General features: G+C 41.5%; 1 non-coding gene across 1 annotated transcript; it reads left to right on the top strand.

The window, feature by feature from the left end:
- Positions 1-2562: 2562 nt before the first annotated feature.
- Positions 2563-2635, top strand: TRNAG-ACC (transfer RNA glycine (anticodon ACC)). Its single transcript has one exon. It is a non-coding gene; the product is annotated as a tRNA-Gly (tRNA).
- The last annotated feature ends 2799 nt before the right edge of the window (positions 2636-5434 follow it).

The following is a 5434-nucleotide window of genomic DNA, read 5'->3' on the forward strand; positions in this document are numbered from 1 at the left end:
AAAAAAAAAAAAAAAAAAAACCAAACAACAACAACAAAAACCCCACCAACTGAACACAAGCCATGAAATAGGACTTCAGGGATCACTTTGTCAATGAATACAGTCTTTGCAATAGCAGTTTGAGAAAATCACTAGGCAAAAAGGAGTCCTGTAGCCTTCAACAAATGAAAAACAGCAATCCCTAGGGAAGGAGGAAAATATGATTTTCAGAACTATTACAACAGTCTAATGTCCGGTTTTCAACAACAAAGAAATTACAAGGCACACAAAGAAACAGGAAAGTATGACTCAAAGGAACAAAATTAATTAACAGAAATCATCTCTGAACAAGGTGAGAGATAAGGACTTGCTAGATAAAGGCTTTAACACAACTGTGTTAAGTATGCTGCTCAAAGAACTAAAGGAAATCAGGAAAACGACGTACTGACAAAAATGGAATATCAATAAATAATACAAAGTATAAGAAGGAACCCAACAAAGCCTGGAGCTGAAAAGTATAGTAACTGAAAAAATTCACTACAGGGGTCCAACAGTATATTTGAGCAGGCAGAAGAATGAGTCAGCAAACTTAAAAGATAGGACCACTGAAATGATCAAGTTTGAGGAGCAGAAAGAAAAAAGACTGAACACAGCCCAAAGGACTCATGGGACATCAATGAGCAGACCAACATACACATTTTGGGAGTCCCAAAAGAAGAGGAAAAAAGACAGAAAGAATATTTGAAAAAAAATCGTGGCAGAAAATGTCCCAAGTTTGATGAAAAGGCATGAACCTACAAATCCAAAACACACAAAACACTCAACAAAGTCCAAGTAGGATAAACTCAGAGGTCCCACACTGAAACATTATAATTAAACCATCAAAAGACAAAGAAAGAATCTTGAAAGTAGCAAGAGAGAAGTAACATGTTACATACAAGCACTCTCAATAAGGTTAACAGCTGATTTCTTATCAGAGACCACAGAGGCCAGAAGACAGTGGGATGACACTTAAAAACAAAACAAACAACAAAAAAAAACTGTCGACCTACCAAGAATTATATCCAGCAAAACTGTCCTTCAAAAACAAGGAAGAAATTAAGACATTCCTCAATAAACAAAAGTTGAGGGAGTTTGTTAACACTAGACCTGCCCTATAAGAAAGGTTAGAGGGTGTCCTTCAGGTTGAAATGAAAGACCAATAAACAGTGACTCAAAGTCATACGAAGAAAAAGAGATTTCCAGTGAAGATAAACACATAAGAAAATATAAAAATTAGTATTGTGACTATGGTTCATAACTCCACTTTCCTACAGGATTCAAAAAACAAATGCATAAAAATAATTATAAATCTGAGAGTTCCCTGGCAATCCAGGTTAGGACTTGGCACTTTCACTGCTGTGGCCCCGGGTTCAATGCCTTAGTCAGGGAACTAAGATCCTGCAAAACGCAAAAAAAAAAAAAAAAAAAAAAAAAAAAAATCTATATTATTTGGCACATATGTATGAAGATGTAATTTGTGACAAAACATAAAAGGGAGAAAGAGGAACTGTATAGGAGCAGAGTTTTTGTTTTTGAAGTTGATATCAATTCAAAATAGACTTTTAAATTTAGGATATTAAATGTAATCCACATGGTAACCATAAAGAAAATATCTTAAAAATACACTCAAAAGGAAATGAGAAGATAAAACAGTTGACTACAAAAAAATCAACTGAACATAAAAGAAGGCAGTTAGGGAGGAAATGAGGAACCAAAAAACTCTAAGACATTGAAAAGAAAACAAATAGCAAAATGGCAGAATCCTTCCTTATCAGTAATTATTTTAAATGTAAATGGATTAAACTCTCCAATCAAAATACTTGACACACGAAATTTAAGATGTTTTCTTGAGAGAACAAATATTAATATTCATTCATCAACTCTCCTGCGTCAGGCAAAGGCAATCCATACAACAACCCCATGAAGTTGATTCAGTAATATCCATATTTACAGAAGAGGACCCTGAGGTTAAGAGATTAAATAGCCACAGGGGGAGGGGCTCTTTCCTTCCCTTGGCCAAAGTGACATTATGACAGTGTTTCAGTAGCCTGATGAGCATACAGTGCCTGCCTTAGTTATTCTCAGCCCACCCGCAACCCTTCCTACGTGGAGAGGTTTGTGGAGAATAACACAGAGAGGGGAATAACAAGCAGCCTGTGGGATGTGCTTCTTAAGTGAAGCCCCTGGAAAGCTGCCATCCAAAGAACAGAAAGGAGACCCAGCCTGATCCAGAGCTAGCTAGGGTTACTGGACACCAGGAGGTGAGGGATGCTCAACCAGCCTTCTCAGTTGAGCTCCACCTCAACCTACAGACAATGCAATGACTCAGAGAGGCTTGGTCAGATGCCCAAAGTTAACCTGCAGCCAAGCCAGGATGCTGTTCCAACAGCATGAGGTGTCCTCCAACAACTATAAGCAAAGCTTGGCACACTACTTTAACAAATAATGGCATAAGTATACAAGCCAGTCACAAATAAAAGCGGTCAAATAATCGTCATTCCCAAAATACTAAAATCACTTTAAAAATTATTTGTAGGGACTTCCCTGGTGGTCCAGTGGTTAAGACTCTGCTCTACCAATGCAGGGGGCCCAGGTTCCATCCCTGGTCAGGGAACTAGATCCCGCATGCTGCAACTAAAAGATCCTGCATGCCCGCAACTAAAAGATCCTGCATACCGCAACAAAGATCTCGCACCTGGCAACAAAGATCCTGCGTGCCCCAACTAAGACCAAGAAATAAATAAATATTTTAAAAAATTATTTATAAAAGTAAAGCTCTTCCCATTAGAGATACACAGGAAAAGAAACCCTAAACATTGGATGCCTGGTTACTAGGAACCCACAGATATTATAAAGAACTAGATATTTTTCAAAACTGTGACTAACAGATAAATTTGCATCAAAGAGAAAATGAACACTCTGAAAGACAACTTTTAAGAGAAAACAAAATAAAAGATCAATGAAAAATAAAGTATAACTTTCACAGGTGGGGCAGGAGTGGGGGTTAGAGTTGAACCACCTCATTAGGACAAGGACATGCTCTGGACTGGGCAATCCCAGAAGGATCTCCGCAGACCTCTGCAAAGGTCCTAAGCCAGAACCACTAGGAGCCTGGCCCTCCTCCAGCCTAAGGCAAGAGGCCACAGGAGCCAGGATCTGTGCACCCGCTCTGAGGGAGAAGTGAAGACATATTTGCAGGGACGGAGGCAAGACTAGATCCACCTTGTCTAGCACGGAGCAACACTGAAGAAAAGAAAACTGCATGGTCTGACTTGCATTCTGGAACAGGTCTACAGAAGTTACCCTGCAGCACGACAACCGTTTTATGATCAATGCACATCATCAAGGACATTTTTATTCAACTACAGGAAATTCTGTCCACGTGTATCCAGGCTTCCCCTGACCCCCTCCATGTATCAATCAACTTTAACTTTAAAAAACATATATACAAAACCAAAAAGCCCACTTAGGATGGTCCACCATCAATATAAACAAGACAAGTACAGGGAATTGTAGAATCAAAGAGTGAATTTAATTTTATTTATAACTGTTCTAAACTGTTTCCTTTGGTGCAATATCTATCAAACACAAACCTTGCAGCCTACAAACAAATTCACCAACAGACATTTGAGTCCTTATCAGGTTCCTGGCACTACTCAAGGTCACAGGCCACAGTCCCAGTAAGTGTACAACCTGAGGATGAATGAGCCCAGCCCACAGAACACTTGAGTGCCAAGGTACAGGATATGAGCAGTGTTTAAAACACGTGTGGGCAAGTCCAGAAGGAGACTAGGCAAAGTGGGAACACAAGACTCAAGGAGGAACCAGAATGGACAGTTTACATTTAAACCACAACTTCCTCCACCCAGCTCAAACAGCTGTAAAACTGATGCTCATAAACCTAACATCCTCCAAAAGTTTAGAAGTGGCAAAAACATAGTATTTTTAATACATCACTTATGCACTCAAAATGCTATTACAGTCTGAAAAAGACCAGAAAAACACAACGGTCTCAAAATACTTGTTTAGGGTCTTCTGTAGCCCATCTGTTCAAGAGTCAAAAGATGAGTTTTATACTGCCGATTACTGGTGACTAAATACTATGAGAAAATGGCATCTGACATCAGTCTTTCACAGCGTGGTTGTAGTGACACTAATTCACACTCCCTCACACCATCAGTTCATTTTCCAGGAGAACCAAGACCACAGAAAACGGGAAAACTCCACTAAGACAACTCAGTGTTCTTCTCATTAACCATAAATGCTTGTAAAGTAATTTGACCAACCTAACTAAAGCCACTGGATGTGGCTGAGCACACATATTCCAAGGGGGAGAACATCAGGCTACTCCCCAAAGTACTAAGGCCAATCTTCTTACAACCCAGGTTAAGATTTAGGATTGCTTCCTGTGAGTGTCCTTCCAAAGCTGCAAAGAGAAAGATTCTATGCCAGGCCTCTCCACCTCAGGCTTCGTTTCAGAAAGGCACCTACCAATGAATTAGAAACAAATGCTTTGGTACTTTAAAGGTTTTAAATAGGTACCATTTGTAAGTTATTAAAATTCACCATCTATGGGGTTAAGAATAACATCCCACTGTTACTGACTGCTAAGATCACTGTGCTCCAGGGGTCTCCACCGTCCTACCACTGATGCTTGGGGCAGGATCATCCTGTTGTGGGGGTGCTGTCCTGTGTATCGCATTATTTTTGGCAGCATCCCTGGCCCCAGCCCACTAGAGGCCAGGTGCACCCCCTCCCAATCGTACCAACCTAACATGTCTCCAGAGGTTGCCGAATATCCTGGGGAAGCGAAGGGTACCCCAGTGAGAACCACTGTTGTACTCTGATACCTTTCACTGGATAAGATACAGAAGCACTCTGCAAATGACAAACGGCAGCAAAAGCCAAATAATGTCTAAAATCCCTATGGAATTCTCAGTAGGGCACCAAACATATACTCCAGAAACTGAGGCATGCTAGGAAAGGCAGCTTCCTACGAGGTGCTTTCTAATCTCCCTGCAGCCACTTCCTGGGATGACGGCAGTAACACTTTGTCATGGTGCTCAAGCTGCTTCAAATCAAAGAAATGGCAATGTGTGCCGCCTTCAATGTGCCCTGGTGTACTGTGTTTCATTAGCAAATTCAAAAAATCCTCATTATAAACTAAAACCAGGGATTTCCCTGGTGGCACAGTGGTTAAGAATCCGCCTGCCGGGCTTCCCTGGCGGCGCAGTTGTTGAGAGTCAGCCTGCCGATGCAGGGGACACAGGTCTGTGCCCAGGTCCGGGAGGATCCCACATGCCGCGGAGCGTCTGGGCCCGTGGGCCATGGCCGCTGAGCCTACGCGTCCGGAGCCTGTGCTCCGCAGCGGGAGAGGCCACAACAGTGAGGAGAGGGCCGCGTACCACAAAAA

Source organism: Lipotes vexillifer, unplaced genomic scaffold (genome assembly GCF_000442215.2).
Source record: "Lipotes vexillifer unplaced genomic scaffold, Lipotes_vexillifer_v1.1 scaffold299, whole genome shotgun sequence".
Lineage (NCBI taxonomy): Eukaryota > Metazoa > Chordata > Mammalia > Artiodactyla > Lipotidae > Lipotes > Lipotes vexillifer.